Source organism: Pelodiscus sinensis, chromosome 26 (genome assembly GCF_049634645.1).
Source record: "Pelodiscus sinensis isolate JC-2024 chromosome 26, ASM4963464v1, whole genome shotgun sequence".
NCBI lineage: Eukaryota > Metazoa > Chordata > Testudines > Trionychidae > Pelodiscus > Pelodiscus sinensis.
The window spans coordinates 18,876,350-18,902,418 of NC_134736.1; the positions used below are offsets into that span (position 1 = coordinate 18,876,350).

A 26,069-nucleotide genomic window follows, 5' to 3' on the forward strand; every position below is an offset into this window, starting at 1 on the left:
CAGATCCAGTCAGTGGGGACAGGGAGTTGTAATTCTCAGCTATTTGGATGCCTCTGAGAAATGATTTCGAAGGTGCCTTGCTGCATCACAAAAGAATGTCTTCAAAACTGGTTCCACTCAAATGACAGGCCCCCAAAAGTACAAGGCAGGATTTAAGCACATGGGCAGGTCCAGTGATTTCTCTTCCTCATGCTGTGGGGGGAGGCTTCAGTGGCCAGAGGCGTAGCATATTAGCAAGAAGCAATGTTTGGGAAGCTTACATTACAGCTATCTGTCCTATGGATTCAGTCAGCAGTGTTGTGTAGCCAGTGCCTCTCTTCAGTACTAATGTTCATGCTGTTTTTTCCTAAGAACAAGAGTTCCTTAGTCAATGCACACAGTACACAAGTACCCTGACCAAGCATAAAAGAAAAAGCCAAGAGTACTTCATATCTAAAAATCACTACAGGTTACTCCGACCCAGACCCATCAGTCTATGCAATTGTGTATCTCAGATCCATTGTTCTTCTGCTCCCCAAGAGACCAGGTACAAAAGCTGGCCAACCGCAATTATGTCAGATGGGTGCCAGCAATTGTATCCCGGAGCAACCTAATGCCAATGAAAGGTGAGAACATGACAGATACACATGCTGCCATTCAACCAGAAAGACAGCTTAGAACAGTGGTGAGCTATCTGCAGCTCAACGGTCAGACGCAATCCATCAGGGTTCTATGTGTGGCCCAGGAGACATTTTGTTTATTGTTGCTCACTCACAGGATTGCCACATTCCGCTGGTTTCTGACCATGACACTTTTTTTCCTACTGGTATTACTAACGTGACATGCACATAAAGCAAGGTCATGTGAAGTGAGGTGTGTGCTGATTTACAGCCAATGTTGTGTGCAGAGCCATGCCCTCCCTCTGCATCCAATCAAAGCGTTGCTATGATTCAGTCGGCACATCCCACAAATTCGAGGTAGCCGAGCGCAGATAGCAAAACTACTCTGTTGCTACACTTCAAAGGCAAAAGCACTACGGGGAGCATGGGGCCAGCGGGGGACTCAAGCAGTTCCCTGCGGGCCCCGTAATCCCCGCGGCATTCAAAGCGGCAGCGCCGCATGGAGCCCAGGGTCCCCAGGTGACCCCAGGCTCCATGCAGCATTGCTGCTTTGAAATGCTATGAGGAGCCCAGAGACAGACTCCATGTGGCATTTCAAAGCAGCAGGGCCGCATGGAGCCCGGAGTCACTGGGCAAGTCGCCATCTGACCCCAGGTTCCACACGGCGCTGCCGCTTTGAAATGCCACATGCAGCCTAAGCCAGCTGGGGGCTTTCAAAGCAGCAGTGCCGTGTGAAGCCTGGGTTCTGACCCCAGCTCCACATGGTGCTGCAACTTTGAAGCATCCCTGCTCCCCCCCCCCCCGGCCCCCGCTGCCTTTTCCTGATAGAGGCAGCAAGGGGGAAGAAGGGAAGCGACAAGTCACCTAGCATGTCGACTAACCAATAACCATTTGCTTATCAGATAGTCGGCTAGTCGTTCACATCCCTAACTTGAAACAGTCAATTCCTCACCACCCTCAAGTTGCTCTAGCAACTTTAAAATATTTCTAGCCATGGAGGTTAGCACTGAGACCAGGTCTATGCTCGACCTAGCCCCTCGGCTTAAGGTACACAACTCCAACTAAGTAGAACACATAGCTAGAGTCGACTTACCTGAGCTTGGCAGCATTGCCACAGCAGAAGGCTGATGGGAGAAAATACTCCCATTGGCTTCCCTTACTCCTCACAAGAGCAGAAGTACTGGATGCCTGCAGGGGAGCTCTCTGAATTCGATTTAGCAAGTCTTACCCTTACTCGCTAAATTGAACTCCAGAAAATCGATTACTGCAATCTTCCTTTTAGTGTAGACAAGGCCTAAGATCATTACTGGCACTCCAATTCATAGAATCATAGAACACTTAAACTGGAAGGGACCTCAAAAGATCATCAAATCCAGTCCCCTGCCTTCATGGCAGGACCAAGCACAGTCTATATCATCCCTGACTGACAGATGTCAATTTAACCTGCTCTTAAATATCTCCAGTGATAGAGTTTCCACAACCTCCCTAGGAAATGTATTCCATTGTTTAACTACCCTGAGTTAGGAACTTCTTCCTAATGTCCAACCTAAACCTCCCTTGCTGCAGTTTAAGCCCATTGCTTCTTGTCCTATCCTCAGAGGCCAAGGAGAACAATTTTTCCCCCTCCCATCCTTTTAGATACCTGGAAACCGCTATCATGTCCTCTCTCAGGGTATGTCTCAAGAGACACGAGGAGTAACGGTAGTTCGAATTAGAGAGCCTAATTCGAACTACCTACTCCGTGCCAGGTGTAGCCATGGGCACGGAGTCCACACTAAGGGGGATTTAAAAATGGTGGCGCCCGGGAAGATGCAAATGAAGCTCAGGATATTTAAATCCCGGGCTTCATTTGCAACTTCGAATGCCTACATTAGCCACCCTACTTCGAACTAGGGTGGCAGTGTAGACATACCCTCAGTCTTCTCTTTTCCAAAATAAACAAGCCCAATTCCTTCAGCCTTGCCTCATAGCTCATAGTTTCTACCTCTTAATCATTTTTGTTGCTCTTCCCTGGACCTTCTCAATTTCTCCACGTTTCTTGACATGTGATGCCTAGAACTGGACACAATACTCCAATTGAGGCCTAATCAGTGCAAAGTAGAGCAGAAGAATGACTTCTCGTGTCTTGCTCACAAAGCTCCTGTTAATGCATCCGAGAAACATGTTTGCTTTTTTTGCAACAGTGTCAGACTGTTGACTCATAGACTCATAGACTCATAGACTCATAGACTTTAAGGTCAGAAGGGACCATTATGATCATCTAGTCTGACCCCCTGCACCGTGCAGGCCACAGAATCTCGCCCACCCCTCTTAGAATAATCCTCTCACCTATGTCTCAGATATTGAAGCCTTCCAATACTTTGAAGGCCCCAACATGCAGAGAGTCCTTCAGCTGTGATCTGTGCCCAATGCTACAGAGGAAGGCGAAAAACCTCCAGGGCCTCTGCCAATCTACCCTGGAGGAAAATTCCTTCCTGACCCCAAATATGGCGATCAGCTAAACCCTGAGCATGTGGGCAAGACTCACCAGCCAGACACCCAGAAAGTTCCCTATAGCAACTCCTATCATCCCTCCATTGACCTATTTCCAACTGGAAATGAATGGTCAATTAGTTACCAAGATCATGTTATTTCATCCAACCATCCCCTTATCATAGAATCAGAACTGGAAGATACCTCAGAAGGTCGTCAAGTCCAGCCCTCCGCTCTAGGCAGGACCAATCCCATCTAAATCAACCCGGCCAGGGCTTTGTCAAGCCGAGACTTAAACACCTCTAGGGATGGAGACTCCACTACTTCCCTAGGTAACCCATTCCAATGCTTCACTAGCCTCCTAGGGTATGTCTACACTAACTCCCTAGTTCGAACTAGGGTGGTTAATGTAGGCAACCAGAGTTGCAAATGAAGCCCTGGATTTGAATTTCCAGGGCTTCATTTGCATATTGCCGGACGCCGCCATTTTTAAATGTCCGCTAGTGCGGACTCCATGCCCGCGGCTACACGGGGCACGAACTAGGTAGTTCGGATTAGGCTTCCTATTCCGAACTACCATTACTCCTCGTGGAACGAGGGGAGAGAGGGGAGGGGAGGCGCGCACTGGGGCTCCCCTCCTCTGCTGGGGAGGAGGTAGGAGTCCTGAGGGGAAGCGTGCATCGGGGAGAGCGGGAGGAGTCCTGAGGGGAAGCGTGTACATCGGGGCTCCCCTCCTCTGCGGGGGAGCAGGTAGGAGTCCCGAGGGCAAGCGCGCACCGGGGAGGGGGGGGAGGAGTCCCGGGGGGAAACGCGCACCGGGGCTTTCCTCCTTTGCGGGGGAGGGGGGAGGAGTCCCAGGAGGAGGCTCTTGCCAGAGCTTCCCTCCTCGGGGGGGGGGGGGGGGGAAGAGGCGCATGCCAAGCATTCCCTGCCCCAGCCAACACCCTGGCCCCTGTTCCCACTGGCACTCTGCTCCCACTGGCACCCTGTCCCCACCCCAGCACCCTGTCCCTTGCCTCCACTGACACCCTGTCCTCTGCCCCAGGCCCTTGCGCCAGAATCCACTGGCCCTCTGGTCCTTGCTCCAGCCCCCTGTCACTTGCCCCAGCACCCAGTCTCCTGCCCCAGCACCCACTGGCACCCTACCCAGCACCCCGTCCCTTGTTCTGGTACCCCCTGACCCTTCCCCAATACCATGTGCCCTGCTCCCACCAGCACAGTTGGGGCCACATTAGTGAGGCTTGTGGGGGGTTTGGAGTTTTTATTTTGCATCTCACTTGTGTGGCCCCAACTGACTTTTCTGTGGGTCAGTGACACCCGACCCAAAACAGGTTCCCTGCCCTTCTCAGAAATAAAGACAACGTAGAAACTTTTTGTGTTTGACATCGTATTTTATTTGAAAATGAAACCTGGCCAACAAACCCCCAGTTGGGGCCAAGCCCCCACCTGGCCACAGCATCATAACACTCCAGCGCTCTCCTTTCCCCCAGATCCTTGAGCTGAACCTATCATACAATGAAACCCCCTGCCCTCACATACACTAACCCAAATTCTTGCACCCTCATATCCACATGCCTGTGGCTTGCTTAGTACCCTAACCCTACATCTGACCCCAACACTGGCCCGCCTGAAGCCCCCTCCCCAATCCAGCATCCCCTTCTCCACCTCCTCCTGCATCCAGATGTTTTCCCAGAGCTTGCATCTCTCACTCCTTCCCACACCCAAATCCCTCATTCCCACCCCAGTGCCTACACATCCTGCTTCCACCCAGCGAGGGTAAGGCTACACTGCAGGGCTACGTCTACACTGGCCCCATAATACGGAATAGTTATGCAAAGCAGATAAGTCAGAATAGGGAAATCCACGGGGGATTTAAATATCCCCCGTGGATTTAAATAAACATGTCCGCCGCTTTTTTTCCGGCTTGGGGAAAAGCCGGAAAAAAGCATCTAGACTGGCGCGATCCTCCGGAATAAAGCCCTTTTCCGGAGGATCTCTTATTCCTACTTGCAAGTAGAAATAAGATATCCTCCGGAAAAGGGCTTTAAATTCGAACTAACGGAGCGCTAGTGTAGCGCCTATGAAAGTTAGTTCGAACTAACGTCTGTTAGTTCGAACTAAAATTGTAGTGTAGACATACCCGAGGAGAATAGAGAGGAAGGGGTGGGGTGGTAGATCTTGGCTTGTTCTGTCATTTAAAAAGTGATCTTGGTCATAAAAAGGTTGGAGACCACTGCTCTATGCCATCATCTAAATCATTGATGAAGATATTGAACAGAACCAGTCCCAAAACAGACCCCTGCAGAACCCCACTTGTTATGCTCTTCCAGCATGACTGTGAACTGTTAATAACTACTCTTTGAGGGTAGGTCTACACTACAGCCCTAATTCGAACTAACTTAGTTAATTCGAACTAAGCTAATTCGAACTAACGTATCTAGAACTAAAAACTAGTTCCAATTAGCGTTTGCTAATTCGAACTAGCATGTCCACATTGAGTGGACCCTGAACCAGGCTTACGGATGGCCGGAAGCAGTGCCGGCAGGGCATCAGAGGAGGACTTAGAGCGTGGAGATGCTGTCTCAGGCTAGCCGAGGGCTGTGCTTAAAGGGTCCCGACCCCCACCCCGGACAGACAGTTCTCAGGGGTGCCCCGCTTGCAAAGCAGCCCTAGCTTGGATTGCCCGGACTACCCACACTGGGCACATCACACCACTCGGCCATCAGCCCGGCTGCACTTGCCGCAGGCTGCCATCTGGGGAGAGGGGGCAATTGGGGGGCTGCAGGAGAGCTTCCACCCCCAGAAGCCCGCAGAGCCAGCCCAGTCCTCCCCATCGAGGGCTCGTGCCCCATTCCTCCCTCACCTCCTTCCACTTACCATTCCCTAGCCCCTCTTCTTGATGTACAAAATAAAGATAACGTGTCTTCCAAAATGGAATCTGTCTTTATTGAACAAAACTGGGGGAGACTGGGAAAAGGAGGTGGGAGAGAGGAAGAGAGAGGCTGGGAGAGGGGAGGGCAACTAAAATGATCAGAGGTTGGGAGGCTAAAGAGACTGGGACTTTTCAGCTTAGAAAAGAGGAGACGGAGGGGGGACAGGATAGAGGTCTCTAAAAGCAGGAGTGGGGTGGAGAGGGTGCATACAGAAAAGTTCTTCATTAGTTCCCATAATAGAAGGACTAGAGGACACCAAAGGAAAGGAATAGGTAGCAGGCTTCAAACTAGTAACAGAAAGTTGTTCTTCACAAAGCAAAGAGTCAACCTGTGGAACTCCTTGCTGCAGGAGGCTGTGAAGGCTACAACTAGAACAGAGTTTAAAGGGAAGTGAGATCAAGTCATGGAGGTTGAGTCCATGGAGTGGTATTAGCCAGGGGGTAGGAGTGGTGTCCCTGCCCAAGGTTTGTGGAAGGCTGGAGAGGGATGGCACGAGACAAATGGCTTGGTCACTGTCTTCGGTCCATCCCCTCCAGGGTCCCTAGGGTTGGCCGCTGTCGGCAGACAGGCTACTGGGCTAGATGGACCTTTGGTCTGACCCAGGACGGCCATTGTAAGCTCAGGGCTCAGGGTCGGGGGTCTCAGTGGACCACCTTGATTCTCTTGCACACCTGCTCCTGGGTGGCCAGGCTAGCAGCTCTCCTGCCCTAGCTGGCCACTTTCCTGTGCCTAGTGCGGAGATCGTGGACGAGGTCCACGATGTCCGCACTAGCCCAGGTGGGTGCCTGCCTCTTGCAGTCCCGGGCAAGCTCCTGGGAGCCGCCAGCCTGGTCCCGGGAAGAGGGGGAGGGCTGGGGGGCATCGGGTGGGTGGCTCGATCCGTGCCAGGTGCAGGGTCTTCTGGCTGGGTGCTGGCAGGCTTGCACCTGGCACGGGCACCGTAGCCAGCCCGTGCCCCTTTAAGAGGTCCGGGGCCGGGAGGGGGGCAGTAGAGTTTCCCTAGTGTTGGCCAGAGTGGCCACCAGGGAAACCTGGGAAGGGCTAGCCTCCCACTAGTTCGAATTAAGGGGCTACACACCCATTTAATTCGAAGTAGCTAGTTCGAACTAGGCTTAATCCTTGTGGAATGAGGTTTACCTAGTTCAAACTAAGCGCTCCGTTAGTTCGAATTAAATTCGAACTAGCGGAGCGCTAGTGTAGCGCCTATCAAAGTTAGTTCGAACTAACTTTGTAGTGTAGACATACCCTGAGAACCAGTCAGTTATGCACCCACCTTATAGAAGTCCCATCTAAGTTGTATTTGCCTAGTTTATTGATAAGGAGGTCATGTGACACTATCAAATGCCTTACTAAAGTCTAGCTATACCATGTCCATCACTTCTCCCTTATTCACAAGACTTGTTATCCTATCAAACAAAGCTATCAGATTGGCTTGACATGATTTGTTCTTTGCAAATCCATGCTGGCTGTTACTTATCACCTTATTGTCTTCCAGATATTTGCAGATGAATTCCTTAATTACCTGCTCCATTATCTTTCCTGACACTGAAATTAAATTGGGTTTCTGTAGTTTCCTGGGTTTTTTTTATTTCCCTTTTTATAGATGGGCACTAGATTTGCCCTTTGTCTTCTGGAATCTCTCCTGACTTCCCAAAGATGATAGCTAAAGGCTCAGATACCTCCTCCATCAGCTCCTTGGGTATTCTAGGATGCATTACATCAGGCCCTTCATTATCAAACTTCTTGGTGAAGACCGAAACAAATTCACAGATTCTAAAACTAGAAGGGACCATTGTGCCTATCTAGTCTGACATTCTGTATGCCATAAAACACAGACCTTCCTCTCCCAGGTAATTCCTAGCACAGCTGTTTAGCAAAACATCCAATCAGCAATTAAACATTGTAACAGACTTCAACTCTACCCTGGTAAATTGTTTCAACAGTTAATTAAAAGCACTAATACAAATGTACACATTGTTGCCTTACTTTGTATAGTAACAGGACCCAATCCAATAAAATACATAAGCATATGCCTAGTGGACCACAGCCATGCTTAATGTTGAAGTGCCTCATTGGATTGGAACCCTAGAGAGATGGAGAGCTTGAGCCCCACCTTGGATAAACTTTGTTATTATTTTAAGATGTTATGGTAATTTATATTTCTGATGTGCTGGGAAAGGGGGTTAATTTTTTTTTTGCATTTATATTAATTTGCTTTGGATTGGTAGGTTTGGGGAGAGGGCTATGGGTAAAAATTTGAATAAAAACCAGCCAATGAAGAGTGGTAAAATTTAGCACAAAAGGGAGAAGGGACACATAAAAGTGAATACAGCTTTTGAAAAGCCATTACTTCCCAAGCTGAAAAGGACAGAGAGAGTTCGGTCAGGCAGAAGAAATGTTTAACAATATTGCCACTGAACACCAACAAGATGCTGTTCAGCTGAGAGCACTTTAATATGGCAGATCACAGTCGTTAATGCTATTTTCGGAAGGAAGAAACGGTGACACAGAAGTGACTTGCCTGAAGTCACCAATGAAGCCAGGAAGAGACCCAAGTGTCCTGACCTCTATGCTAACCGCTAGAGAGCCCCGCCTAGTTCTCTCATTTTGGTCTTGTCTACATGATTTTAAACTGATACAGTAAGAAAGGTTGTGTAGCCACTCTTACTCCACCTTATTTCAGTCAGTCAAGACTAGCCCCAAGTAGCCCATATTCCAGTGGTCCCCAACCTTTAGAGACTCCCGGGCGCCCGGGAGGCGGGGGCCACTCACGTGTCGGGCGCCCGGGGGCGGGGCCGCACGTCCGGGGGCATGCCAGGGGACTGGGATGCCCTTGCACCCGGCACTGGCGTGTGCCCTAGGGCCGGGGCTGGGGCCGCCCGAGCGCCTTGTGCCATGGGCCCAGGGCCGGCGCTGCTGCCCGAGCCACACGCTTGGGGCCGGCACCGGCGCCGCTCGAGCACCGCGCGCCCGAGCGCCCGCATGTGCCCCGGGGCTGGGGCTGCCCGAGCGCCGCGCACCCAGCGCCGGTGCATGTCGCACGCCCGGGGCCGGTGCCTCCCGTGCGCCAGGGGCGGGGCCGGCCCAGGTTGTCGGTGGGTGCACACAAATGCCCCGGCGCGTTGGGGACCACTGCCATATTCTAACGTAAGTAAGAGTCCTGTTATAGCAGTTTAACTAAACAGGTACACACAAGTGTAAAGGAGGCCACAGACAGACTGAAGATCCAGTTCCTCACCATGGGCAGTGATTTACAGCAGCGTAAAGTGAGTGGGAATGACCACCACTCAGATTTGCAATTTACATCCATGCTGCACCTGTGAATAGTCACAGACGCTGCAGGGCACTTGAGAAGCAGACTGACAGGTTTAGGGAGTTGGGAGAACTATAAAAAATATAGAATCAAACTTGCAAACCTTTCTCACACTTTTTAGCATGGAAAGCTCGCCCTGACCACCACAGGACTGCAGCCTGTGTTAAGAGTTTGGGAGAATCTTCTAGCAACTGGAAAATAAGCCTGTAAAAAACAAAGCCATTATCCTGAGAGCTCTGCTGGGGAAAAGAAGAATGGAATAAAAACTCCACTTATGTAATAGCTACATGAAAGAAAAATGAAAATGTTCCTATGGCCTGTCAGCAGCAGCCCATAAAGTCACGTGACCAACTCCTTGCTGCACCCTCACTGAGTCACTGCCTGTCAGTAAGAGAAAGCCCCTGATACAGGCGAGCTGAGCCAAAGCGACATGCCAGAAAATGCTGAGGAGATGTAGGTCAGCAAACAGCATCAGCTACAGACAGAGCACACACCAGCCTTGCATGATTTCTAATGACTACAAGAGCTGGGGTGGTCTATCATGCTGCATGGAAGGCTCAGAATTTGTAAGGTCTAATCCCAGCCATACCAATGGTTCAATGTGTGTACTTGTACTTTAAATTCACCGCTGCTCTGTGCCTCAGTTTCCCCCACTGAGGAAGGTAGTAATACCTATCTCACAGGGTTATTGAAAGGATTGGCTATCAACAACAATGAACCCAATTCTGTCACACTGGAATTGTCTATTGCCTCATTCCAAGACTAGCAAAGACAAGGCTACTGTACATGTGAGAGACTACAGTACATGCACCCAGAAGGCAAATCAGACACCAGACAAGACTGTCAGCACACCTCTCAACCTGTCCAAATGTGTGCAAGAGAACCAAAATCAGAGGCACACAAGGAAACGTATGACTGCAGGAAACTTGAAATGCAAAAGTCCCTCCTTTAGCATAACTAGCTCTCTATGGGCTCTTAGTTCTATGATCCTTTATTTGCAATGGCAATAATATCCAGCAGCAAAAGTGAGGGCACAGCAAATCTGACATGCGCAGCATTCCACGGGATGAGGAACATTTGGCAGGCACAGTGGGATTCTTGCTACTACAGGTTGAGCCTCTCTAGTCCAGCACTCTCAGGTCTGGCAACATGCATGATCCGGCATGATTTTATTTAGCCAGTGACCACTTATCATGGATGTGGGCAAGTTTCCTGTGGTCCCATAAAGATTGTTTACAGCCACCAGCCCTGGCTCTCAGTGTTCTGTGCTGTTACTTTGCTCTAATTTACCCCTAAATGTCATCTAAGCAGTGTGCTGCTAGACAATATTGACCTTCCATGATTTGGCAAATTCTTTGGTTCGGCACCAGTCAGGTTCTGAGGGTGTTGGACCAGAGAGGTTCAACCTGTTCTAAATGATGCCACGTTTAACAGCTGGGCTCTCATGCACTCCGATATTATGTTGCTTTAGCCTGCTATGAATTCCTAAAAGCCTCCTCCCCAATGAGATATTATGGAAAACTTTTGGAATTAAACAAACTACCTTAGAGTTCTTCACTACCACCTATCATTGCAATACCAGGGTACCTGCCACTTAAAACTCAATAGCAACTATTGAAGTCTCTACCAAATTTCATGGAATTTCTGAATTTCTCCCTTTTTGGGGTCACATCTTTGCCTGGGGAGTAGGATAGCTGTTTGGGGATAGATTTAATTATTTTAATTTATTTTAATCATTAAATAATTTTATTTTTAATGATTTATTTTTATTGGTTGTTGGAAAGGCTTTAAGGGTGTGTCAATGGTAGTTATTCTTAGAGCCAAAAGCCCTTTGGCAATTTTGCAGTATTTCCTAAAGACAGTCGGAATATTCTGGTCCTAGCTTGATTCTCCTTAATCATATTTTCAGTTGCATGTTGTCTTTCCTGTTCTTTATACTGGGGAAAATTTAGATGAAGACAGGACTGTGATTGGCTGTATCACAGACTGCATCCACAACACTTCACTCTGTGTTTTACATACAAGCACAAATAATTCTTGGTTCTTTCAAATAATGCTAGGGCATATCCCCTGCCTAGGACACCTGTGTGAGGTAGGTGCCTAAATCTCTTCAGCTCTAGAGCAAACGCCTGAGGAAAGGGGAAGGAGAGGGACTGTGTTTGGAGGAGAGCAAAGACAGCTGAGTTTCATTATTAATATCAGCTAATTAGCCCCCAAATGACCCTGTTACCTTTAACAAGACTATTTAAGGGTGAATCTTTATATAGCAGATAAACTGCTGCTTGTCAATGGTTTTCCCAAGAAGGTGCATGCACTTGAGTAGGGTGTGAGACTCCGGATTAGGGAGAATGTAGAAATAGCTCAGCTATTAGGTAGACACTCCCACAAATGGGCTTTCCCTTTTTTTCACTCCCAAGCTTCCTGGAGTTTTCTATGCAGCACTGACCCAGGCTTAGGGGTTCTTTCTGCTTCTATTCTCCAAGTCCTCTGAGCCTCCAATCGGAAGCTGTATGGTCTTCTTATGATCCTGAGAAACTAAGAACTGAATTGTTGTGGGGATTAAGAATGGGACTTGGAGGCTTGTTTCTCTGTTTTGCTGGTCTCAGCCATGCCCCAAGTTGGCAATGTCTGATGCTTATCACCTGAGTATATTATGTGTACAGTGAACTGTAGAGATACCTGCAAACAAAGGTTATTAGCTAACAATGTAACTCTCCTGGCCTGGGTGCCTTCCTTAGTTAAAACCTTTTAAATTTTGGCAACTCTTCATATGCCAGAGTGCACAGTACTCTGCTTAACTGAGGAACTCTTCCCCAGGAACTGATTCAGCCTAATGAGAGAATGGCAAAGTCTGCTGTTTAATTGAGACACTATTGGCATCAATTCCACTTAATGGGGATGTTTTGATCTTTTCCAAATGATTAAGTAGGTGCGAAATCTGCATGAAATTATAATTGCTGCCCCTATAATATAGAAGCTACCAAAAAGTTCAGAAGGGAAAAAAAAAGGCAAAATGCAATGAAGATCTTACTGTATTTGTAGTTAGTGCAACATTTTGCTCCTGGGTTTCTTCCAGGTTCTCCCCCACCCCCCATTTAAGTGTCTTCTCTTAACTGGAACAGCTGCTTAGCTGAAACAAGATGACCATCCCAACAGCTCCACCTACAAGCACTGTCCTATGCAGATTTACAGCTAGGCTGTGTCTACATTGGCCAAATCCTGACAGCTGTCTAAACTGGCCGCAAGTTCTTGCGCAAGAACACTGTTTTGCACAAAAAAGCCCCGATGGCGAAAATGGCGATCAGGGCTTTCTTGCGCAAAACCGCATCTAGATTGGCACGGACACCTTTCCGCAAAAAGTGCTTTTGCGCAAAAGCGTCCGTGCCAATCTAGACGCTCTTTTCTGCAAATGCTTTTAACGGAAAAACTTTTCCGTTAAAAGCATTTGCGGAAAATCATGCCAGTCTAGACGTAGCCAAGAACTCTTGAGTTAAAAGTACTTGCACAAGAGAGCGCCAGTCTAGACGCAGCCCTAATGTAGATGCTCCCTGGTTGCGTTCCTTTCTGTGATGGGGTAACCTTCTCAGATGCTCCGTGCTTCCAATGCAGCCTCTGGATTCCAATGCAGAGAGCTGCACACATGAGCCAAACTGTGGAATGGCTCAGAGATTGGGGGAGGGGAAAATGTTTGTTTGCAGTGATTCAACCTCCCTCTGCATTTGTCTTTATTTTAGTGCTTCCAACAACTACAGAAATATTATTGTTTGTGTGCTTGAAAGTCACAACAAGCCCACTCTGCATACAAAGTTGTGCCTAGATCTGAAGTCACTGTTACACAAACATTAGTCAGATGGGGGACAATTGTGTGTGGACATGGGGCAGGTTGAAGCTGTGTGCCCATTACAGCGCGTTGTGCTGATTTAATGAAAGCAGTGAAGTTCTGAAATAAGCTGATGACCTTAACCTAGGCTTTGTTGACACATTACTGTTTAAAGCGCTGCTGTGGCCCTGCTTAACACAACATGCTTTAACACAGCAGCGTAGTCCCAGCAAAAGTGCTGGACGGGGGCTCCCCCAGGGCTCTAGGTATGCCACCTCCACAAGGGGAGTAGCTAACAGCACTGGGAGCCAGACCTGCCTGGCACTCGACGCACAGTTGGAGGGTAGAGGGGGGGTTCACACCCCTGAGCAAGAAAGTTATAATGCAATGACCTGCCAGCGTAGACAAGCCCCTGTATGTTGAGGGCAAGTGTCCCCAACAGGCTGGCATTGACTTGCTAATGATCTAGGCTTAGCAGCAAGCACTAAGCACTCCCCTCCTAATGAGGAAAGAGTTTCTCCAGACCACAACTGAAGCAGGGCTGGTAATATGTCACAAGCACTGAATTTAATTAAAAAAAAATACAAGCCATCAAGCATAAGAATCCTTAAACATAAAACTGTAATGATAGCTGAATGCCTGCTATTAAAGCTATTCTTAACCGGCTCAGTCATCTAAATCTGCAGCAGTGCATTCATTCGGCTAAGAATCAGCAAGCTGACTACGACTCTAACAACAGAATGGACCCAAGCCCCGCCCCTCCTTCCCCAAGGAACTTCATTAATGAACATCCTGAGAGGCGTGCACTCGGAGGCTGCTGCTATGCACATCATAAAACCAGCACTGCACAAACGTGTGTCGTAGTATTTCATCACAGTCTCCCTTCCTTGTATGTAGCTCCTTTTAAACGTGTAATTCAACACATTTTGTTACTCCTAGACTTCAAAACAATGCAACAAAACGAGTAATTCAAAAGGCTGACAGATAACAAACTGTCTCAAGTACAAAGTTGTTATTTGCTTGAATCATTTGGCAACACTCAGTAGAGCAGTGGTCTCCAACCTTTTCAACCACACGATCACTTTTTCAATTTCAGTGCAATGTAAGATCTACCGCAAACCCAAACACCCTCACCCCACTTCCTTCCTGCCCTTTCTCTGAGGTCCTGCCTCTGCTCCCCTTCCCCCACTTTCTCTGAGGCCTCACGCTGCTCACCACCTCGCTTTCACCAGGCTGGGGCAGGGAGTTGAGGTGCAGACTCTGGTCTTGGGCCAAGGGGTTCAGAGTGTGGGAGAGGCTCCAGGATTAGCCCAGGGCAGAGGATTGGGGTCCAGGAGGGGTTTCAGGGTACAAGCTCTAGGAAGGAGTTTGGGCGCAGAGGGCTCACGTTTGCAGCAGGAGATTGGGTACAGGAGCAGGTTCAGGGCTGGGTCAGGGGTTTAGGATACAGGCTTTGGCTGGGCACCATTTAACTGAGATGGCTTTTGGATGGTGGAGCAGTGGGGTTAAGGCAGGCTTACTCCTGCTCTGGCCCTGCACCACTCTTGAAAGCAGCTGACATGTACAGTGATGGCTCCATGGCGCCACGTGCTGCTCCTCATCCACAGGCATCAAGCCCACAGCTTCTACTGGCCACGGTTCCCCGTTATCGATCAATGGGAGCTGCAGGAGGGGTGTCAGCAGGTAAGGACAGCATGGAGAGTCCCCCTGCTCTGCCTTTCTCAGGGGCTATAGGGACATGCCTGCCCCTTGCAAGACCAGCAATTACCACAGGGATAATGACTCCAGCCACGACAGACCTCATTACTCAAAGAATTAAATGTAAGCGTAAGAGAAATGAAAATTATGAAATGCACAGTCCAGTCAAAAACCAAAACTAACCCACTCTGGCTACGTCTAGACTGCACCAGGTATCCCGGAAAAGCAACGGTGCGTGCACTTTTTTGGAAAAATTTTCAAAAAAGCAGACACACACTTTCACGATCTTTGAAAACCTCATTTTATGAGGAATAAGGGATGTGTTGAAAGAGCACTTTTTTCCAAAATTCAGCACCACGTAGAAGCGCCAAATTTCAGAAAAGCCTCTTTCAACAGTAAAGCGGAAAAAGATACTTACCCTTTTCTGACTTACCCTTGCAGTGTAGACCTAGCCTTTGCAAGCAGTAAAAGAAGCAAAAACAACCACCCACCTATGTGTGGGGTCAGGAGATGAGGGAAGGGCAGCGTTTGTCAGAATGACAGACACTCACAGTGAGTGAGTGAGAGAGATTTGCTTCACCGATCTCCCTCCATCCCCTTCTCTCTGTATGGAGATGGGGAACAGAAGTGTGGGCTTGGGAAACACCCTGACATAAGCATCCCTCCCACAACCTGCGCAGCAAGCAGGAGGCTCCCAGGGGGCAGCTCGAAGGCCGAGGGCAGGAGAATAGGACAGTGGCGCTGGATAGCTTACTGGTCAAACAGCCAGAATCACCTGTCAGAGGCTCCAAGATCTATTGGTAGATCCCCATCTACTGGCTGGCAACCACTACAGTAGAGTCATCTCATTGTTTCTGTGGACTTTTCATAGGGCAGCAGCAGGAGACAGCAGGAGACAGCAGACTGTTGTTTTAGGCTGGGGCAAATACAGGATCTGAAAGTGCCTAGACTTCCAGGTGTCGACTGAAAAGATTTCTATGTTTCCTTAAAAATACTCATAAAGAACTCGCTCTGCGATGCTCCCCCACAAGTACCTGAGCAGTTGTCCGTGATACCTCAAACTTAACTTGTGAAGAAGGAATCGTGCAACTGGAAGGGGTAAGAGGTCATTGAGACCAAACCGCTGCACTCATGGCAGGACCAAGCACTATCTAGACTAGTGGTGGGTGGCCTGCAACCCAAGGGCCGCATACAGCTCATCAGAGTACTATGTGTGGTCCAGGAGACATTCTGGTTATCATTGGCCAAGGGCAGGGTTGCCAGATCCCACTAGTTTCTGTCTACGTAGGGTTTTTTCCTGGTTTTACTGAAGTGGGACAAATGTAAAGTGTGATGCTGATTGTGTAACCCACACACCTTGGCTATGTCTACACTGCAGAGTTTTTGCGCAAAAATTCACAGAGGGTCCACACTACAAGCGCATTTTTGCACAAGAAAAAGTACAGTAGATCGTCAGAAGACAAGGCTTTTTGCATAAGAGTTATTCCTCTTTCTCTATCAGAAAAAGCACTGGCGCTCTGATGGCCATTCTGTGAATGGCTATCAAACCTTTCTTGCGCAAGAGCGTCCATGGCAGTTCAGGTCTGGCTCCCAGTGCTGTTAGCTACTCCCCTTGTAGAGGTGGCACTGGGAGAGCCCTCTCTTGTGCAAAACCACATGGCAGTGTGGACATGCTCTTGTACAAGAACTTTCTGTGGAAGATCTCTTCTGCGAAAAGTTCTTGTGCAGGAAACCTGCAGTAGACATAGTGCTAGTGTGGTTCACTGTCCCATGCAATGGCACCGAGACCACAGCAACTGATGACAAAAGACCACTACAGCATGGGCTGAGAGCCTGCTGGCTTTTAGCTCAAATGGTAGAGGCTCCTATATGGAGCTCCAGAGCTCCCAAGTTCAAATCCGCCATGCACACAATATTGACACGAAGAGCTATGCACCCCCTCTGCATCCAGTGAAATATGGTTCAATCAGCACATCCTGCATACCCTAGGTACAAAAGCACGGTGAGCAAAACTACCCCGTCTTGGTTCCAACAATCCTGTGGCCCACGGAGGTGAAGAAGTGCCACTCGTGTGGCCCCCTCGCCAGTCTAGGTTGCCCATTACTGATCTAGACCAGGGGCTGGCAACCTATGGCTCGCACGCCAAATATGGCACTTTTAAAGCTCAAGCCCAGCCCCTCCTTAGCTCCCCCCACAGAAGGGAGCCTGCACTAGCACAACAGCAGGCCCGGGCAGAACAGTCCAAACCACGGACGCAGCAGGGAGGCCCCAGGCAGACTCCCCTGCGTGCCCCACCCCCGCACGCTGCTCAGAAAAGTGTCTGCGGGGCCATTTGTTTTTCACAAACTGTGATCCCAGAAGGGAGGGTGGAGGGGAGCTTCACAGCTGCTCCAGCCCCCCAGCACAATCCTTCTGGCTGGCCTCTGGCCAAGGGAAGCTGCCTGGTTCCAGAACCAATTCCCCCTCCCCTCCAGCTCTTATTCACAGAGCACGTGGACCTGCAGCCTCCGTGGGGCAGAGCAGGCTCCCGTGAAATGTGCTGAGGTATTGGCCTGGACACTCACTGGTAAGTCTTCTGGCCAAAGTCTGTCCCTGCACCCCACCCCCTCCCTACCCCCAGCCCTGCCCCAAACCCTCTGCCCCCTACTCCTCACAACCCAAACCCTCTGCCCCCCCTACTCCACACGACCCAAACCCTCTGCCCCCCCTACTCCACACGACCCAAACCCTCTGCCCCCTACTCCTCACAACCCAAACCCTCTGCCCCCTACTCCACACGACCCAAACCCTCTGCCCCCCCTACTCCACACAACCCAAACCCTCTGCCCCCTACTCCACACGACCCAAACCCTCTGCCCCCCCTACTCCACACAACCCAAACCCTCTGCCCCCTACTCCTCACAACCCAAACCCTCTGCCCCCCCCAACTCCACACAACCCAAACCCTCTGCCCCCTACTCCACACAACCCAAACCCTCTGCCCCCTACTCCACATAACCCAAACCCTCTGCCCCCTACTCCACACGACCCAAACCCTCTGTCCCCTACTCCACACAACCCAAACCCTCTGCCCCCTACTCCACACGACCCAAACCCTCTGTCCCCTACTCCACACAACCCAAACCCTCTGCCCCCTACTCCACACGACCCAAACCCTCTGTCCCCTACTCCACACGACCCAAACCCTCTGCCCCCCCTACCCCCAGCCCTGCCCCAAACCCTCTGCCCCCCCTACTCCACACAACCCAAACCCTCTGCCCCCCCTACCCCCAGCCCTGCCCCAAACCCTCTGCCCCCCCTACTCCACACAACCCAAACCCTCTGCCCCCCCTACTCCACACGACCCAAACCCTCTGCCCCCTACTCCTCACAACCCAAACCCTCTGCCCCCCCTACTCCTCACGACCCAAACCCTCTGCCCCCTACTCCTCACAACCCAAACCCTCTGCCCCCTACTCCACACGACCCAAACCCTCTGCCCCCCCTACTCCACACAACCCAAACCCTCTGCCCCCCCTACTCCACACAACCCAAACCCTCTGCCCCCCCCAACTCCACACAACCCAAACCCTCTGTCCCCTACTCCACACAACCCAAACCCTCTGCCCCCCCTACCCCCAGCCCTGCCCCAAACCCTCTGCCCCCCCTACTCCACACGACCCAAACCCTCTGCCCCCCCTACTCCACACAACCCAAACCCTCTGCCCCCCCTACTCCACACGACCCAAACCCTCCGCCCCCCCTACTCCACACGACCCAAACCCTCTGCCCCCCCTACTCCTCACAACCCAAACCCTCTGCCCCCTACTCCACACGACCCAAACCCTCTGCCCCCTACTCCTCACAACCCAAACCCTCTGCCCCCCCTACTCCACACGACCCAAACCCTCTGCCCCCTACTCCACACAACCCAAACCCTCTGCCCCCCCTACTCCACACAACCCAAACCCTCTGCCCCCCCTACTCCACACAACCCAAACCCTCTGCCCCCTACTCCACACGACCCAAACCCTCTGCCCCCCCTACTCCACACGACCCAAACCCTCTGCCCCCCCTACTCCACACAACCCAAACCCTCTGCCCCCCTACTCCACACGACCCAAACCCTCTGCCCCCTACTCCACACGACCCAAACCCTCTGCCCCCCCTACTCCACACAACCCAAACCCTCTGCCCCCTACTCCACACGACCCAAACCCTCTGCCCCCCCTACTCCACACAACCCAAACCCTCTGTCCCCCCTACTCCACACAACCCAAACCCTCTGCCCCCCTACTCCACACGACCCAAACCCTCTGCCCCCTACTCCACACGACCCAAACCCTCTGCCCCCCCTACTCCACACAACCCAAACCCTCTGCCCCCTACTCCACACAACCCAAACCCTCTGCCCCCCTACTCCACACGACCCAAACCCTCTTCCCCCCCTACTCCACACAACCCAAACCCTCTGCCCCCTACTCCACACAACCCAAACCCTCTGCCCCCCTACTCCACACGACCCAAACCCTCTGCCCCCCCTACTCCACACAACCCAAACCCTCTGCCCCCTACTCCACACGACCCAAACCCTCTGCCCCCTACTCCTCACAACCCAAACCCTCTGCCCCCTACTCCACACGACCCAAACCCTCTGCCCCCCCTACTCCACACAACCCAAACCCTCTGCCCCCCCTACTCCTCACAACCCAAACCCTCTGCCCCCTACTCCTCACAACCCAAACCCTCTGCCCCCTACTCCACACGACCCAAACCCTCTGTCCCCTACTCCACACGACCCAAACCCTCTGCCCCCCCTACTCCTCACAAACCAAACCCTCTGTCCCCTACTCCTCACAACCCAAACCCTCTGCCCCCCCTACTCCACACGACCCAAACCCTCTGCCCCCCCTACTCCACACGACCCAAACCCTCTGCCCCCCTACTCCACACGACCCAAACCCTCTGCCCCCCCTACTCCACACAACCCAAACCCTCTGCCCCCCCTACTCCTCACAACCCAAACCCTCTGCCCCCCCTACTCCTCACAACCCAAACCCTCTGCCCCCCCTACTCCACACGACCCAAACCCTCTGCCCCCTACTCCACACGACCCAAACCCTCTGTCCCCCCTACTCCACACAACCCAAACCCCCTGCCCCCCCTACTCCTCACAACCCAAACCCTCTGCCCCCTACTCCTCACGACCCAAACCCTCTGCCCCCTACTCCACACGACCCAAACCCTCTGTCCCCCCTACTCCACACAACCCAAACCCTCTGCCCCCCCTACTCCACACAACCCAAACCCTCTGCCCCCTACTCCTCACGACCCAAACCCTCTGCCCCCTACTCCACACGACCCAAACCCTCTGCCCCCCCTACTCCACACAACTCAAACCCTCTGCCCCCCCTACTCCTCACAACCCTAACCCTCTGCCCCCTACTCCTCACGACCCAAACCCTCTGCCCCCTACTCCTCACAACCCAAACCCTCTGCCCCCCCTACTCCACACAACCCAAACCCTCTGCCCCCCCTGCTCCTCACAACCCAAACCCTCTGCCCCCTACTCCACACGACCCAAACCCTCTGCCCCCCCTACTCCACACGACCCAAACCCTCTGCCCCCTACTCCACACGACCCAAACCCTCTGCCCCCCCTACTCCACACGACCCAAACCCTCTGCCCCCTACTCCACACGACCCAAACCCTCTGCCCCCTACTCCACACAACCCAAACCCTCCGCCCCCCCTACTCCACACGACCCAAACCCTCTGCCCCCCCTACTCCACACGACCCAAACCCTCTGTCCCCTACTCCACACGACCCAAACCCTCTGCCCCCTACTCCTCACAACCCAAACCCTCTGCCCCCCCTACTCCACACGACCCAAACCCTCTGCCCCCTACTCCTCACAACCCAAACCCTCTGCCCCCACTACTCCTCACAACCCAAACCCTCTGCCCCCCCTACTCCACACAACCCAAACCCTCTGCCCCCCCTACTCCACACAACCCAAACCCTCTGCCCCCCCTACTCCTCACAACCCAAACCCTCTGTCCCCCCTACTCCACACAACCCAAACCCTCTGCCCCCCCTACTCCACACAACCCAAACCCTCTGCCCCCCTACTCCACACGACCCAAACCCTCTGCCCCCCCTACTCCTCACGACCCAAACCCTCTGCCCCCCCTACTCCACACGACCCAAACCCTCTGCCCCCCCCTACTCCACACAACCCAAACCCTCTGTCCCCCCTACTCCTCACAACCCAAACCCTCTGCCCCCCCTACTCCACACAACCCAAACCCTCTGCCCCCCCTACTCCACACAACCCAAACCCTCTGCCCCCCCTACTCCACACAACCCAAACCCTCTGTCCCCCCTACTCCTCACAACCCAAACCCTCTGCCCCCCCTACTCCACACGACCCAAACCCTCTGCCCCCCCTACTCCACACGACCCAAACCCTCTGTCCCCCCTACTCCACACAACCCAAACCCTCTGCCCCCCCTACTCCACACGACCCAAACCCTCTGTCCCCCCTACTCCACACGACCCAAACCCTCTGCCCCCCCTACTCCTCACAACCCATCCCTCTGCCCCCCCTACTCCACACAACCCAAACCCTCTGCCCCCCCATTCCACACGACCCAAACCTCTGCCCCCCCCATTCCACACGACCCAAACCTCTGCCCCCCCTACTCCACACGACCCAAACCCTCTGTCCCCTACTCCACACGACCCAAACCCTCTGCCCCCTACTCCACACAACCCAAACCCTCTGCCCCCCCTACTCCACACGACCCAAACCCTCTGCCCCCTACTCCACACAACCCAAACCCTCTGCCCCCTACTCCACACGACCCAAACCCTCTGCCCCCTACTCCACACAACCCTAACCCTCTGTCCCCTACTCCACACAACCCAAACCCTGTCTCCCTACTCCTCACAACCCAAACCCTCTGCCCCCTACTCCACACGACCCAAACCCTCTGTCCCCTACTCCACACAACCCAAACCCTCTGTCCCCCCTACTCCTCACAACCCAAACCCTCTGCCCCCTACTCCACACAACCCAAACCCTCTGTCCCCCCTACTCCTCACAACCCAAACCCTCTGTCCCCTACTCCACACGACCCAAACCCTCTGTCCCCCCTACTCCTCACAACCCAAACCCTCTGTCCCCCCTACTCCTCACAACCCAAACCCTCTGCCCCCTACTCCACACAACCCAAACCCTCTGTCCCCCCTACTCCACACAACCCAAACCTCTGCCCCCTACTCCACACGACCCAAACCTCTGCCCCCTACTCCACACGACCCAAACCCTCTGTCCCCTACTCCTCACAACCCAAACCCTCTGCCCCCTACTCCACACAACCCAAACCCTCTGTCCCCTACTCCACACAACCCAAACCCTCTGCCCCCCCTACTCCACACAACCCAAACCCTCTGCCCCCTACTCCACACAACCCAAACCCTCTGCCCCCCCTACTCCACACGACCCAAACCCTCTGCCCCCCCTACTCCACACGACCCAAACCCTCTGCCCCCTACTCCACACGACCCAAACCCTCTGCCCCCCTACTCCTCACAACCCAAACCCTCTGCCCCCTACTCCACATAACCCAAACCCTCTGCCCCCTACTCCACACAACCCAAACCCTCTGCCCCCCTACTCCACACAACCCAAACCCTCTGCCCCCCTACTCCACACGACCCAAACCCTCTGCCCCCCTACTCCACATAACCCAAACCCTCTGCCCCCCTACTCCACACAACCCAAACCCTCTGTCCCCTACTCCACACAACCCAAACCCTCTGCCCCCCCACTCCACATAACCCAAACCCTCTGCCCCCCCACTCCACATAACCCAAACCCTCTGCCCCCCCCCCGCTAAGCCCATATCCCCCCCCCCCCGACCCTAAGTCCCCTGCCTTAGGTCACAATCCAAACTCCTGCACTCCAATCCTGTGCCTCGGGTCACTATTGCCTCCTTCACCCAAACTCAGTGCCCCCCCCAAAAGAAGATTCCCCGTCCCTCCAATAAATAGACAATGGTGAAAGCTTTTGTGTTGGACATAATATTTTGCTTTATTTAAAAATGAAGCCTGGCCATTTTTAACACTCCTGCACCCCCAACACACCAACCCTGAGCCCCTCATGCACCCACCTCCCCAATCTCCTGCCATAAAATCCTACACCCCACACATACCCTAACCTTGTTCCCTGAGACAATCATACACCCAAACCCTCTGCCTTGATCCGCTCATGCCCCCCACATCCTCAGACTCCTGCACCCCCACATCCCCAACCTTGTGCTCTGAGCCCATCACATACCTGAACCCTCTGCCCTGAGCTCCTCATCCCCCCACATCTCCAGTCCCCTGCCATAAGACCCCACACATACCCCAACCCTGTGCCCTGAGCCCATTATATACCCAAACCCTCTGCTCTGAGCCCCTCAGACAGCTCAGCCCAGACTCCTGCAGCCCCACGTCCCCAGCCCCCTGCCATAACACTCTTGCACCCCCACACTCCCAATCTTGTGCTCTGAGCCAATCATACACCCGAATCCCTGAGCCCCTCATGCGCTCCAACCCAAATTCTTGCACTCCCACAACCCCAGCCCCATGCCATAAGATTGACAGAAGACAGCCTGAATGTGTGCATGGAGCTGGATTTGACCAATTATGTAAACGTCGAAGAAATGCGTGAAAAGATTCAGCAGCAGAAGTCCCGTTAAATAAATCTGTGAGAACGTTTCATCTATGCTATTATTAATTATTATGTCAATTATCAATAATATTTTCAGTCATGCAAATGGGCATTCTTATACAGCTCTTTGTTGACCACTTGTTCTGAACTGTAATGTAGTTTGGCTCTTTGGTTTGAAAAGGTTGCCAACCCCTGATCTAGACCATCCCTGACAGGTATTTGTCTAACCAGGCTTAAAAGAAAACCTTGTAGGAAACAAGTCGATGCTTTAAGCAGTTTAGTTATGAGATCTTCAAACAAGCTGTTGAGAAAGTTGTGCAATTTTCTGTGTGCTAGTGGGTCAGAAGTGAAATTATTCTATGGCTCTTATTAACAAAAGCAAGGGGCTTTTAGGCAAGGCTATTCTAACCCTCTTCTGTGCACTAGTATAAAATATGGATGGGTATGTCTACACTAGCCCCCTAGTTCAATCAAGGGAGGCTAATGAGGGTGACCGAAATTGCAAATGAAGCGCGGGATTTAAATATCCCGCGCTTCAATAGCATGTTCCCGGCCAGTCGCCCTTTTAGAAATTGACTAGCCCAAAGTAACTGCCCACATCTACACGCAACAGTGAAATGAGATTCCGAATTAAAGACCTAAATCTAATTAGCTGGTAAACCTCATTGCAGGAGGAATAACAGCTTTGATTCAGAATCCTGTTTCACTGCCACATGTAGACACAGGCAGTTACTTCAGGCTAGTCAATTTCTAAAATGGCGACTGGCCGAGAACATGCCAATGAAGTGTGGGGTATTTAAATCCCGCGCTTCATTTGCAATTTTGGTTGCTCTCATTAGCCTCCCTAGATCGAACTAGGGGGCTAGTGTAGACATACCCGATGATTCATTTCAAAGCACTAAGTATGGGTATGTCTACACTACCACCCTCGTTCGAACTAGGGTGGTAATGTAGGCAACCGGAGTTGCAAATGAAGCCCGGGATTTGAATTTCCCGGGCTTCATTTGCATAAAGCCGGCCACCACCATTTTTAAATGTCTGCTGGTGCGGACTCCGTGCCGCGCGGCTACACGCGGCATGGACTAGGTAGTTCGGACTAGGCTTCCTAGTCCGAACTACCGTTACTCCTCGCGGATACATGCAGCACAGACTAGGTAGTTCGGACTAGGCATCCTAGTCCAAACTACCGTTACTCGAGGAGTAACGGTAGTTCGGAATAGGAAGCCTAGTCCGAACTCTACCTAGTCCGTGCCGCGTGTAGCCGCGCGGCACAGAGTCCGCACTAGTGGACATTTAAAAATGGCGGCGCCCGGCTTTATGCAAATGAAGCCCGGGAAATTCAAATCCCAGGCTTCATTTGCAACTCTGGTTGCCTACATTACCACCCTAGTTCGAACTAGGGTGGTACTGTAGACATACCCTATCAGACTAGCATAATCCTTTTACAGTGAAGTCACTTGTTTTCTCCTTGCTCCTTACATCCTATCAAGAAATCTTCCTTTCAAACCCCTTTTTAAGGGGATGGATGTGTGCAATGGTTGGCATTCACAAACACTGGGGCTACATCTACACTGGCATCTTCTTGCACAAGAACTCTTTTGCGGAAGAGTTCTTGTGCAAAAACTCTTCCAGAAGAGAGCGTCTACACTGGCATGTGCTTTTGCGCAAGAGCATCCGTGCCAGTGTAGACGTTCTCTTGCACAAGAAAGCTCTGATGGCCATTTTAACCATAGGGCTTTCTTGCGCAAGAAATTCATGTTGCCTGTCTACACTGGCCTCTTGCACAAGAACAGTTGCGCAAAAGGGCTTACTCCTGAGTGGGAGCATCAGAGTTCTGGCGCAAGAAGCCCTGATTTCACACATTAGAACGTCAGCTTACTTGCGCAAGATCGCGTGGTGTAGACACAGCCTAGGATAATTTGGTTTCCCTGCTCAGCAGATGGGACTGGCACCCAGTTAGATTTCAGCTCCACCAAACTGAATCAGTGCTCCTGGGGCTCACAGCTATTCAGCATGACTGGAGTCTCCAAACATGGAGAAAGAATTTGTGAAATCCCAGGGAATTTAGCTGGACTTCAAATATGGGAACAGGAAAGTTAAGGCTCTGCTAATATCAGTATATGGAAAACATTAGAGGTAACAGCAACGGCACTAGGGCTGTGACCACTCTGTTGTTTGGACTGTAGCTAAATATGTTATTAAGCACTCCTGCTGAAGGACACGGGGTCAAACTGTGCAACTAGCATAATGCTACTGACTGCACCAGCCCAACTGCTGACTTACCCCAGTGTCACTAAGAGCAGCATTTGCCCAAATGGCCAGCCAAATGCCAAACACTGAAACTTGCTGTTGCATGACAAAAATACAATGAAACCATGAATACTTCTCTCCACCTGCTTTAACAGGAACAGTGGGCTGTTTCTGAACCGGGCGTCTGGGACCAGGAACAAGCTGGGCTCAGGATACCATCTACATGTTTTTTTAGTCTTTAAAGTGCTACCGGACTATTTGTTGTTTTTAAGCCTAAACACT

General features: G+C 51.6%; 1 protein-coding gene across 2 annotated transcripts in view; it reads right to left on the reverse strand.

Annotated features, from left to right (window-relative positions):
- LOC102444015 (sortilin-related receptor) overlaps positions 1–26,069 on the reverse strand; it is a 159,378-nt gene that overhangs the window by 123,275 nt on the left and 10,034 nt on the right. The gene's annotated exons all lie outside the window — the stretch shown is intronic.